This window comes from Lagopus muta, unplaced genomic scaffold (genome assembly GCF_023343835.1).
Source record: "Lagopus muta isolate bLagMut1 unplaced genomic scaffold, bLagMut1 primary scaffold_92, whole genome shotgun sequence".
Lineage (NCBI taxonomy): Eukaryota > Metazoa > Chordata > Aves > Galliformes > Phasianidae > Lagopus > Lagopus muta.
Genome location: NW_026040271.1, coordinates 119,884 through 133,503, shown reverse-complemented (window position 1 = coordinate 133,503; position 13,620 = coordinate 119,884). Strand labels below are relative to the sequence as shown.

Here is a 13,620-nt window from a genome sequence, read left to right as displayed (position 1 = left end):
CCCTGTTTTTCACCTTAAATATCGCTTATTTTCATAGAAATCCCTGTTTTTCCCCTTAAATATCGCTTATTTTCATAGAAATCCCTGTTTTTCCCCTTAAATATCGCTTATTTTCATGGAAATCCCTGTTTTTCCCCTAAAATATCGCTTATTTTCATAGAAATCCCTGTTTTTCCCCTTAAATATCGCTTATTTTCATAGAAATCCCTGTTTTTCCCCTTAAATATCGCTTATTTCCATAGAAATCCCTGTTTTTCCCCTTAAATATTGCTTATTTTCATAGAAATCCCTGTTTTTCCCCTAAAATATCGCTTATTTTCATAGAAATCCCTGTTTTTAACCTTAAATATCGCTTATTTTCATCGAAATCCCTGTTTTTCCCCTTAAATATCGCTTATTTTCATAGAAATCCCTGTTTTTAACCTTAAATATCGCTTATTTTCATGGAAATCCCTGTTTTTCCCCTAAAATATCGCTTATTTTCATAGAAATCCCTGTTTTTCCCCTAAAATATCGCTTATTTTCATAGAAATCCCTGTTTTTCTCCTAAAATATCGCTTATTTTCATAGAAATCCCTGTTTTTCCCCTTAAATATCGCTTATTTTCATAGAAATCCCTGTTTTTCGCCTAAAATATCGCTTATTTTCATAGAAATCCCTGTTTTTCCCCTAAAATATCGCTTATTTTCATAGAAATCCCTGTTTTTCCCCTAAAATATCGCTTATTTTCATCGAAATCCCTGTTTTTAACCTTAAATATCGCTTATTTTCATCGAAATCCCTGTTTTTCCCCTAAAATATCGCTTATTTTCATCGAAATCCCTGTTTTTCCCCTAAAATATCGCTTATTTTCATAGAAATCCCTGTTTTTCCCCTTAAATATCGCTTATTTTCATAGAAATCCCTGTTTTTCCCCTAAAATATCGCTTATTTTCATGGAAATCCCTGTTTTTCCCCTTAAATATCGCTTATTTTCATCGAAATCCCTGTTTTTCCCCTAAAATATCGCTTATTTTCATAGAAATCCCTGTTTTTAACCTTAAATATCGCTGATTTTCATAGAAATCCCTGTTTCTCCCCTAAAATATCGCTTATTTTCATCGAAATCCCTGTTTTTCCCCTAAAATATCGCTTATTTTCATGGAAATCCCTGTTTTTAACCTAAAATATCGCTTATTTTCATAGAAATCCCTGTTTTTAACCTTAAATATCGCTTATTTTCATAGAAATCCCTGTTCTTCCCCTAAAATATCGCTTATTTTCATCGAAATCCCTGTTGTTCCCCTTAAATATCGCTTATTTTCATCGAAATCCCTGTTTTTCCCCTAAAATATCGCTTATTTTCATCGAAATCCCTGTTTTTCCCCTAAAATATCGCTTATTTTCATAGAAACCCCTGTTTTTCCCCTAAAATATCGCTTATTTTCATGGAAATCCCTGTTTTTTTCCTTAAATATCGCTTATTTTCATAGAAATCCCTGTTTGTAACCCAAAAATATCGCTTATTTTCATAGAAATCCCTGTTTTTCCCCTAAAATATCGCATATTTTCATAGAAATCCCTGTTTTTCCCCTAAAATATCGCATATTTTCATAGAAATCCCTGTTTTTCCCCTAAAATATCGCTTATTTTCATAGAAATCCCTGTTTTTCCCCTAAAATATCGCTTATTTTCATAGAAATCCCTGTTTTTCACCTTAAATATCGCTTATTTTCATAGAAATCCCTGTTTATCCCCTAAAATATCGCTTATTTTCATAGAAATCCCTGTTTTTCCCCTAAAATATTGCTTATTTTCATAGAAATCCCTGTTTTTCCCCTAAAATATCACTTATTTTCATAGAAATCCCTGTTTTTCACCTTAAATATCGCTTATTTTCATAGAAATCCCTGTTTTTCCCCTAAAATATCACTTATTTTCATAGAAATCCCTGTTTTTCACCTTAAATATCGCTTATTTTCATAGAAATCCCTGTTTTTCCCCTAAAATATCGCTTATTTTCATAGAAATCCCTGTTTTTAACCTTAAATATCGCTTATTTTCATAGAAATCCCTGTTTTTCCCCTAAAATATCGCTTATTTTCATAGAAATCCCTGTTTTTCCCCTAAAATATCGCTTATTTTCATAGAAATCCCTGTTTTTATCCTTAAATATCGCTTATTTTCATAGTAATCCCTGTTTTTCCCCTAAAATATCGCTTATTTTCATGGAGATCCCTGTTTTTCCCCTTAAATATCGCTTATTTTCATAGAAATCCCTGTTTTTCCCCTAAAATATCGCTTATTTTCATAGAAATCCCTGTTTTTCCCCTAAAATATCGCTTATTTTCATAGAAATCCCTGTTTTTATCCTTAAATATCGCTTATTTTCATAGTAATCCCTGTTTTTCCCCTAAAATATCACTTATTTTCATAGAAATCCCTGTTTTTCACCTTAAATATCGCTTATTTTCATAGAAATCCCTGTTTTTCCCCTTAAATATCGCTTATTTTCATAGAAATCCCTGTTTTTCACCTTAAATATCGCTTATTTTCATAGAAATCCCTGTTTTTCCCCTAAAATATCGCTTATTTTCATAGAAATCCCTGTTTTTAACCTTAAATATCGCTTATTTTCATAGAAATCCCTGTTTTTCCCCTAAAATATCGCTTATTTTCATAGAAATCCCTGTTTTTCCCCTAAAATATCGCTTATTTTCATCAAAATCCCTGTTTTTCCCCGAAAATATCGCTTATTTTCATAGAAATCCCTGTTTTTAACCTTAAATATCGCTTATTTTCATAGAAATCCCTGTTTTTCCCCTAAAATATCGCTTATTTTCATCGAAATCCCTGTTTTTAACCTTAAAATATCACTTATTTTCATAGAAATCCCTGTTTTTCCCCTAAAATATCGCTTATTTTCATGGAAATCCCTGTTTTTCCCTTAAAATATCGCTTATTTTCATAGAAATCCCTGTTTTTCCCCTAAAATATCGCTTATTTTCATCAAAATCCCTGTTTTTCCCCTAAAATATCGCTTATTTTCATAGAAATCCCTGTTTTTCCCCTAAAATATCGCTTATTTTCATAGAAATCCCTGTTTTTCCCCTAAAATATCGCTTATTTTCATGGAAATCCCTGTTTTTAACCTTAAATATCGCTTATTTTCATAGAAATCCCTGTTTTTCCCCTAAAATATCGCTTATTTTCATAGAAATCCCTGTTTTTCCCCTAAAATATCGCTTATTTTCATAGAAATCCCTGTTTTTATCCTTAAATATCGCTTATTTTCATAGTAATCCCTGTTTTTCCCCTAAAATATCGCTTATTTTCATGGAGATCCCTGTTTTTCCCCTTAAATATCGCTTATTTTCATAGAAATCCCTGTTTTTCCCCTAAAATATCGCTTATTTTCATAGAAATCCCTGTTTTTCCCCTAAAATATCGCTTATTTTCATAGAAATCCCTGTTTTTATCCTTAAATATCGCTTATTTTCATAGTAATCCCTGTTTTTCCCCTAAAATATCACTTATTTTCATAGAAATCCCTGTTTTTCACCTTAAATATCGCTTATTTTCATAGAAATCCCTGTTTTTCCCCTTAAATATCGCTTATTTTCATAGAAATCCCTGTTTTTTCCCCTTAAATATCGCTTATTTTCATGGAAATCCCTGTTTTTCCCCTAAAATATCGCTTATTTTCATAGAAATCCCTGTTTTTCCCCTTAAATATCGCTTATTTTCATAGAAATCCCTGTTTTTCCCCTTAAATATCGCTTATTTCCATAGAAATCCCTGTTTTTCCCCTTAAATATTGCTTATTTTCATAGAAATCCCTGTTTTTCCCCTAAAATATCGCTTATTTTCATAGAAATCCCTGTTTTTAACCTTAAATATCGCTTATTTTCATCGAAATCCCTGTTTTTCCCCTTAAATATCGCTTATTTTCATAGAAATCCCTGTTTTTAACCTTAAATATCGCTTATTTTCATGGAAATCCCTGTTTTTCCCCTAAAATATCGCTTATTTTCATAGAAATCCCTGTTTTTCCCCTAAAATATCGCTTATTTTCATAGAAATCCCTGTTTTTCTCCTAAAATATCGCTTATTTTCATAGAAATCCCTGTTTTTTCCCCTTAAATATCGCTTATTTTCATAGAAATCCCTGTTTTTCGCCTAAAATATCGCTTATTTTCATAGAAATCCCTGTTTTTCCCCTAAAATATCGCTTATTTTCATAGAAATCCCTGTTTTTCCCCTAAAATATCGCTTATTTTCATCGAAATCCCTGTTTTTCCCCTAAAATATCGCTTATTTTCATCGAAATCCCTGTTTTTCCCCTAAAATATGGCTTATTTTCATCGAAATCCCTGTTTTTCCCCTAAAATATCGCTTATTTTCATAGAAATCCCTGTTTTTCCCCTTAAATATCGCTTATTTTCATAGAAATCCCTGTTTTTCCCCTAAAATATCGCTTATTTTCATGGAAATCCCTGTTTTTCCCCTTAAATATCGCTTATTTTCATCGAAATCCCTGTTTTTCCCCTAAAATATCGCTTATTTTCATAGAAATCCCTGTTTTTAACCTTAAATATCGCTGATTTTCATAGAAATCCCTGTTTCTCCCCTAAAATATCGCTTATTTTCATCGAAATCCCTGTTTTTCCCCTAAAATATCGCTTATTTTCATGGAAATCCCTGTTTTTAACCTAAAATATCGCTTATTTTCATAGAAATCCCTGTTTTTAACCTTAAATATCGCTTATTTTCATAGAAATCCCTGTTCTTCCCCTAAAATATCGCTTATTTTCATCGAAATCCCTGTTGTTCCCCTTAAATATCGCTTATTTTCATCGAAATCCCTGTTTTTCCCCTAAAATATCGCTTATTTTCATCGAAATCCCTGTTTTTCCCCTAAAATATCGCTTATTTTCATAGAAACCCCTGTTTTTCCCCTAAAATATCGCTTATTTTCATGGAAATCCCTGTTTTTTTCCTTAAATATCGCTTATTTTCATAGAAATCCCTGTTTTTAACCCAAAAATATCGCTTATTTTCATAGAAATCCCTGTTTTTCCCCTAAAATATCGCATATTTTCATAGAAATCCCTGTTTTTCCCCTAAAATATCGCATATTTTCATAGAAATCCCTGTTTTTCACCTTAAATATCGCTTATTTTCATAGAAATCCCTGTTTTTCCCCTAAAATATCGCTTATTTTCATAGAAATCCCTGTTTTTCACCTTAAATATCGCTTATTTTCATAGAAATCCCTGTTTTTCCCCTAAAATATCGCTTATTTTCATAGAAATCCCTGTTTTTTCCCCTAAAATATTGCTTATTTTCATAGAAATCCCTGTTTTTTCCCCTAAAATATCACTTATTTTCATAGAAATCCCTGTTTTTCACCTTAAATATCGCTTATTTTCATAGAAATCCCTGTTTTTTCCCCTAAAATATCACTTATTTTCATAGAAATCCCTGTTTTTCTCCTTAAATATCGCTTATTTTCATAGAAATCCCTGTTTTTCCCCTAAAATATCGCTTATTTTCATAGAAATCCCTGTTTTTAACCTTAAATATCGCTTATTTTCATAGAAATCCCTGTTTTTCCCCTAAAATATCGCTTATTTTCATAGAAATCCCTGTTTTTCCCCTAAAATATCGCTTATTTTCATAGAAATCCCTGTTTTTATCCTTAAATATCGCTTATTTTCATAGTAATCCCTGTTTTTCCCCTAAAATATCGCTTATTTTCATGGAGATCCCTGTTTTTCCCCTTAAATATCGCTTATTTTCATAGAAATCCCTGTTTTTCCCCTAAAATATCGCTTATTTTCATAGAAATCCCTGTTTTTCCCCTAAAATATCGCTTATTTTCATAGAAATCCCTGTTTTTATCCTTAAATATCGCTTATTTTCATAGTAATCCCTGTTTTTCCCCTAAAATATCACTTATTTTCATAGAAATCCCTGTTTTTCACCTTAAATATCGCTTATTTTCATAGAAATCCCTGTTTTTCCCCTTAAATATCGCTTATTTTCATAGAAAACCCTGTTTTTCCCCTAAAATATCGCTTATTTTCATAGAAATCCCTGTTTTTCCCCTAAAATATCGCTTATTTTCATAGAAATCCCTGTTTTTAACCTTAAATATCGCTTATTTTCATAGAAATCCCTGTTTTTCCCCTAAAATATCGCTTATTTTCATAGAAATCCCTGTTTTTCCCCCTAAAATATCGCTTATTTTCATCAAAATCCCTGTTTTTCCCCGAAAATATCGCTTATTTTCATAGAAATCCCTGTTTTTAACCTTAAATATCGCTTATTTTCATAGAAATCCCTGTTTTTCCCCTAAAATATCGCTTATTTTCATCGAAATCCCTGTTTTTAACCTTAAAATATCACTTATTTTCATAGAAATCCCTGTTTTTTCCCCTAAAATATCGCTTATTTTCATGGAAATCCGTGTTTTTCCCTTAAAATATCGCTTATTTTCATAGAAATCCCTGTTTTTCCCCTAAAATATCGCTTATTTTCATCAAAATCCCTGTTTTTTCCCCTAAAATATCGCTTATTTTCATAGAAATCCCTGTTTTTCCCCTAAAATATCGCTTATTTTCATAGAAATCCCTGTTTTTCCCCTAAAATATCGCTTATTTTCATGGAAATCCCTGTTTTTAACCTTAAATATCGCTTATTTTCATAGAAATCCCTGTTTTTCACCTTAAATATCGCTGATTTTCATAGAAATCCCTGTTTTTCCCCTAAAATATCGCTTATTTTCATGGAAATCCCTGTTTTTAACCTTAAATATCGCTTATTTTCATAGAAATCCCTGTTTTTCCCCTAAAATATCGCTTATTTTCATAGAAATCCCTGTTTTTAACCTTAAATATCGCTTATTTTCATAGAAATCCCTGTTTTTAACCTTAAATATCGCTTATTTTCATAGAAATCCCTGTTTTTCCCCTAAAATATCGCTTATTTTCATAGAAATCCCTGTTTTTCCCCTAAAATATCGCTTATTTTCATAGAAATCCCTGTTTTTAACCTTAAATATCGCTTATTTTCATAGAAATCCCTGTTTTTTCCCCTAAAATATCGCTTATTTTCATAGAAATCCCTGTTTTTCCCCTTAAATATCGCTTATTTTCATGGAAATCCCTGTTTTTCCCCTTAAATTTCGCTTATTTTCATAGAAATCCCTGTTTTTAACCTTAAATATCGCTTATTTTCATAGAAATCCCTGTTTTTAACCTTAAATATCGCTTATTTTCATAGAAATCCCTGTTTTTCACCTTAAATATCGCTTATTTTCATAGAAATCCCTGTTTTTAACCTAAAATATCGCTTATTTTCATAGAAATCCCTGTTTTTCCCCTAAAATATCGCTTATTTTCATAGAAATCCCTGTTTTTCCCCTAAAATATCGCTTATTTTCATAGAAATCCCTGTTTTTAACCTAAAATATCGCTTATTTTCATAGAAATCCCTGTTTTTCCCCTAAAATATCGCTTATTTTCATAGAAATCCCTGTTTTTAACCTAAAATATCGCTTATTTTCATAGAAATCCCTGTTTTTCCCCTAAAATATCGCTTATTTTCATAGAAATCCCTGTTTTTTCCCCGAAAATATCGCTTATTTTCATAGAAATCCCTGTTTTTCCCCTAAAATATCGCTTATTTTCATAGAAATCCCTGTTTTTAACCTTAAATATCGCTTATTTTCATAGAAATCCCTGTTTTTAACCCTAAAATATCGCTTATTTTCATAGAAATCCCTGTTTTTAACCTTAAATATCGCTTATTTTCATAGAAATCCCTGTTTTTAACCTAAAATATCGCTTATTTTCATAGAAATCCCTGTTTTTCCCCTAAAATATCGCTTATTTTCATAGAAATCCCTGTTTTTAACCTAAAATATCGCTTATTTTCATAGAAATCCCTGTTTTTCCCCTTAAATATCGCTTATTTTCATGGAAATCCCTGTTTTTAACCTTAAATATCGCTTATTTTCATAGAAATCCCTGTTTTTAACCTTAAATATCGCTTATTTTCATAGAAATCCCTGTTTTTAACCTTAAATATCGCTTATTTTCATAGAAATCCCTGTTTTTAACCTTAAATATCGCTTATTTTCATAGAAATCCCTGTTTTTCCCCTTAAATATCGCTTATTTTCATAGAAATCCCTGTTTTTTCCCCTTAAATATCGCTTATTTTCATAGAAATCCCTGTTTTTCCCCTGAAATATCGCTTATTTTCATAGAAATCCCTGTTTTTCCCCTAAAATATCGCTTATTTTCATAGAAATCCCTGTTTTTCCCCTAAAATATCGCTTATTTTCATAGAAATCCCTGTTTTTCCCCTAAAATATCGCTTATTTTCATAGAAATCCCTGTTTTTAACCTTAAATATCGCTTATTTTCATAGAAATCCCTGTTTTTAACCTAAAATATCGCTTATTTTCATAGAAATCCCTGTTTTTCCCCTTAAATATCGCTTATTTTCATGGAAATCCCTGTTTTTAACCTTAAATATCGCTTATTTTCATAGAAATCCCTGTTTTTAACCTTAAATATCGCTTATTTTCATAGAAATCCCTGTTTTTCCCCTGAAATATCGCTTATTTTCATAGAAATCCCTGTTTTTCCCCTAAAATATCGCTTATTTTCATCAAAATCCCTGTTTTTCCCCGAAAATATCGCTTATTTTCATAGAAATCCCTGTTTTTCTCCTAAAATATCGCTTATTTTCATAGAAATCCCTGTTTTTAACCTTAAATATCGCTTATTTTCATAGAAATCCCTGTTGTTCCCCTAAAATATCGCTTATTTTCATAGAAATCCCTGTTTTTCCCCTAAAATATCGCTTATTTTCATCAAAATCCCTGTTTTTCCCCGAAAATATCGCTTATTTTCATAGAAATCCCTGTTTTTTCCCCTAAAATATCGCTTATTTTCATAGAAATCCCTGTTTTTCCCCTTAAATATCGCTTATTTTCATCGAAATCCCTGTTTTTCCCCTCAAATATCGCTTATTTTCATGGAAATCCCTGTTTTTCCCCTCAAATATCGCTTATTTTCATAGAAATCCCTGTTTTTAACCTTAAATATCGCTTATTTTCATAGAAATCCCTGTTTTTAACCTTAAATATCGCTTATTTTCATAGAAATCCCTGTTTTTCACCTTAAATATCGCTTATTTTCATAGAAATCCCTGTTTTTAACCTAAAATATCGCTTATTTTCATAGAAATCCCTGTTTTTCCCCGAAAATATCGCTTATTTTCATAGAAATCCCTGTTTTTCCCCTAAAATATCGCTTATTTTCATCGAAATCCCTGTTTTTCCCCTTAAATATCGCTTATTTTCATAGAAATCCCTGTTTTTAACCTTAAATATCTCTTATTTTCATAGAAATCCCTGTTTTTCCCCTTAAATATTGCTTATTTTCATAGAAATCCCTGTTTTTCCCCTAAAATATCGCTTATTTTCATAGAAATCCCTGTTTTTAACCTTAAATATCGCTTATTTTCATAGAAATCCCTGTTTTTAACCTTAAATATCGCTTATTTTCATAGAAATCCCTGTTTTTAACCTTAAATATCGCTTATTTTCATAGAAATCCCTGTTTTTCCCCAAAAATATCGTTTATTTTCATAGAAATCCCTGTTTTTCCCCTTAAATATCGCTTATTTTCATAGAAATCCCTGTTTTTAACCTTAAATATCGCTTATTTTCATAGAAATCCCTGTTTTTAACCTTAAATATCGCTTATTTTCATAGAAATCCCTGTTTTTCCCCTTAAATATCGCTTATTTTCATAGAAATCCCTGTTTTTAACCTTAAATATCGCTTATTTTCATAGAAATCCCTGTTTTTCCCCTTAAATATTGCTTATTTTCATAGAAATCCCTGTTTTTAACCTTAAATATCGCTTATTTTCATAGAAATCCCTGTTTTTAACCTTAAATATCGCTTATTTTCATAGAAATCCCTGTTTTTCCCCTGAAATATCGCTTATTTTCATAGAAATCCCTGTTTTTAACCTTAAATATCGCTTATTTTCATAGAAATCCCTGTTTTTCCCCTAAAATATCGCTTATTTTCATAGAAATCCCTGTTTTTCCCCTTAAATATCGCTTATTTTCATGGAAATCCCTGTTTTTCCCCTTAAATATCGCTTATTTTCATAGAAATCCCTGTTTTTAACCTTAAATATCGCTTATTTTCATAGAAATCCCTGTTTTTCCCCTAAAATATCGCTTATTTTCATAGAAATCCCTGTTTTTAACCTCAAATATCGCTTATTTTCATAGAAATCCCTGTTTTTCCCCTAAAATATCGCTTATTTTCATAGAAATCCCTGTTTTTAACCTCAAATACCGCTTATTTTCATAGAAATGCCTGTTATTAACCTTAAATATCGCTTATTTTCATAGAAATCCCTGTTTTTAACCTTAAATATCGCTTATTTTCATAGAAATCCCTGTTTTTAACCTTAAATATTGCTTATTTTCATAGAAATCCCTGTTTTTCCCCTAAAATATCGCTTATTTTCATAGAAATCCCTGTTTTTAACCTTAAATATTGCTTATTTTCATAGAAATCCCTGTTTTTCCCCTAAAATATCGCTTATTTTCATAGAAATCCCTGTTTTTAACCTTAAATATCGCTTATTTTCATAGAAATCCCTGTTTTTAACCCTAAAATATCGCTTATTTTCATAGAAATCCCTGTTTTTAACCTTAAATATCGCTTATTTTCATAGAAATCCCTGTTTTTAACCTAAAATATCGCTTATTTTCATAGAAATCCCTGTTTTTCCCCTAAAATATCGCTTATTTTCATAGAAATCCCTGTTTTTAACCTAAAATATCGCTTATTTTCATAGAAATCCCTGTTTTTCCCCTTAAATATCGCTTATTTTCATGGAAATCCCTGTTTTTAACCTTAAATATCGCTTATTTTCATAGAAATCCCTGTTTTTAACCTTAAATATCGCTTATTTTCATAGAAATCCCTGTTTTTAACCTTAAATATCGCTTATTTTCATAGAAATCCCTGTTTTTAACCTTAAATATCGCTTATTTTCATAGAAATCCCTGTTTTTCCCCTTAAATATCGCTTATTTTCATAGAAATCCCTGTTTTTCCCCTTAAATATCGCTTATTTTCATAGAAATCCCTGTTTTTCCCCTGAAATATCGCTTATTTTCATAGAAATCCCTGTTTTTAACCTTAAATATCGCTTATTTTCATAGAAATCCCTGTTTTTCCCCTTAAATATCACTTATTTTCATAGAAATCCCTGTTTTTCCCCTAAAATATCGCTTATTTTCATAGAAATCCCTGTTTTTTCCCCTAAAATATCGCTTATTTTCATAGAAATCCCTGTTTTTCCCCTTAAATATCGCTTATTTTCATAGAAATCCCTGTTTTTCCCCTAAAATATCGCTTATTTTCATAGAAATCCCTGTTTTTCCCCTTAAATATCGCTTATTTTCATAGAAATCCCTGTTTTTCCCCTAAAATATCGCTTATTTTCATAGAAATCCCTGTTTTTAACCTTAAATATCGCTTATTTTCATAGAAATCCCTGTTTTTCACCTAAAATATCGCTTATTTTCATAGAAATCCCTGTTTTTCTCCTAAAATATCGCTTATTTTCATAGAAATCCCTGTTTTTCCCCTAAAATATCGCTTATTTTCATAGAAATCCCTGTTTTTAACCTAAAATATCGCTTATTTTCATAGAAATCCCTGTTTTTAACCTAAAATATCGCTTATTTTCATAGAAATCCCTGTTTTTCCCCTTAAATATCGCTTATTTTCATAGAAATCCCTGTTTTTAACCTTAAATATCGCTTATTTTCATAGAAATCCCTGTTTTTAACCTAAAATATAGCTTATTTTCATAGAAATCCCTGTTTTTAACCTAAAATATCGCTTATTTTCATAGAAATCCCTGTTTTTCCCCTAAAATATCGCTTATTTTCATAGAAATCCCAGTTTTTTCCCCTTAAATATTGCTTATTTTCATAGAAATCCCTGTTTTTAACCTAAAATATCGCTTATTTTCATAGAAATCCCTGTTTTTCCCCTTAAATATCGCTTATTTTCATGGAAATCCCTGTTTTTCCCCTAAAATATCGCTTATTTTCATAGAAATCCCTGTTTTTCCCCTAAAATATCGCTTATTTTCATAGAAATCCCTGTTTTTTCCCCTAAAATATCGCTTATTTTCATAGAAATCCCTGTTTTTTCCCCGAAAATATCGCTTATTTTCATAGAAATCCCTGTTATTCCCCTAAAATATCGCTTATTTTCATAGAAATCCCTGTTTTTAACCTTAAATATCGCTTATTTTCATAGAAATCCCTGTTTTTAACCTTAAATATCGCTTATTTTCATAGAAATCCCTGTTTTTCCCCTTAAATATCGCTTATTTTCATAGAAATCCCTGTTTTTCCCCGAAAATATCGCTTATTTTCATAGAAATCCCTGTTTTTAACCTTAAATATCGCTTATTTTCATAGAAATCCCTGTTTTTCCCCGAAAATATCGCTTATTTTCATAGAAATCCCTGTTTTTCCCCTAAAATATCGCTTATTTTCATAGAAATGCCTGTTTTTCCCCTTAAATATCGCTTATTTTCATAGAAATCCCTGTTTTTTCCCCCAAAAATATCACTTATTTTCATAGAAATCCCTGTTTTTTCCCCAAAAATATCGCTTATTTTCATAGAAATCCCTGTTTTTAACCTAAAATATCGCTTATTTTCATAGAAATCCCTGTTTTTAACCTTAAATATCGCTTTTTTTCATAGAAATCCCTGTTTTTCACCTTAAATATTTCTTATTTTCATAGAAATCCCTGTTTTTCCCCTAAAATATCGCTTATTTTCATAGAAATCCCTGTTTTTCCCCTAAAATATCGCTTATTTTCATAGAAATGCCTGTTTTTCCCCTGAAATATCGCTTATTTTCATAGAAATCCCTGTTTTTAACCTTAAATATCGCTTATTTTCATGGAAATCCCTGTTTTTTCCCCTAAAATATCGCTTATTTTCATGGAAATCCCTGTTTTTCCCCTAAAATATCGCTTATTTTCATAGAAATCCCTGTTTTTCCCCTAAAATATCGCTTATTTTCATTGAAACCCCTGTTTTTAACCTTAAATATCGCTTATTTTCATAGAAATCCCTGTTTTTCCCCTAAAATATCGCTTATTTTCATTGAAATCCCTGTTTTTAACCTAAAATATCGCTTATTTTCATAGAAATCCCGGTTTTTAACCTAAAATATCGCTTATTTTCATAGAAATCCCTTTTTCTAACCTAAAATATCGCTTATTTTCATAGTAATCCCTGTTTTTAACCTTAAATATCGCTTATTTTCATAGAAATCCCTGTTTTTAACCTAAAATATCGCTTATTTTCATGGAAATCCCTGTTTTTAACCTTAAATATCGCTTATTTTCATAGAAATCCCTGTTTTTCCCTTAAAATATCGCTTATTTTCATAGAAATCCCTGTTTTTAACCTTAAATATCGCTTATTTTCATGGAAATCCCTGTTTTTAACCTTAAATATCGCTTATTTTCATAGAAATCCCTGTTTTTAACCTTAAACATC

At 30.4% G+C, this 13,620-nt stretch overlaps 1 long non-coding RNA gene across 4 annotated transcripts in view; it reads right to left on the bottom strand.

Moving 5' to 3' along the window:
• Positions 1 to 13,620, bottom strand: part of LOC125687846 (uncharacterized) — a 95,001-nt gene that overhangs the window by 65,175 nt on the left and 16,206 nt on the right. For 3 of the 4 annotated variants that reach the window (XR_007374441.1, XR_007374442.1, XR_007374443.1), the window contains exon 3: positions 7,695 to 7,818. This is a non-coding gene — a long non-coding RNA (uncharacterized LOC125687846). Of the gene's footprint in view, positions 1 to 7,694; positions 7,819 to 10,569; positions 10,774 to 13,620 lie in introns of those variants that run through there. The other variant, XR_007374440.1, reaches the window with a different exon arrangement.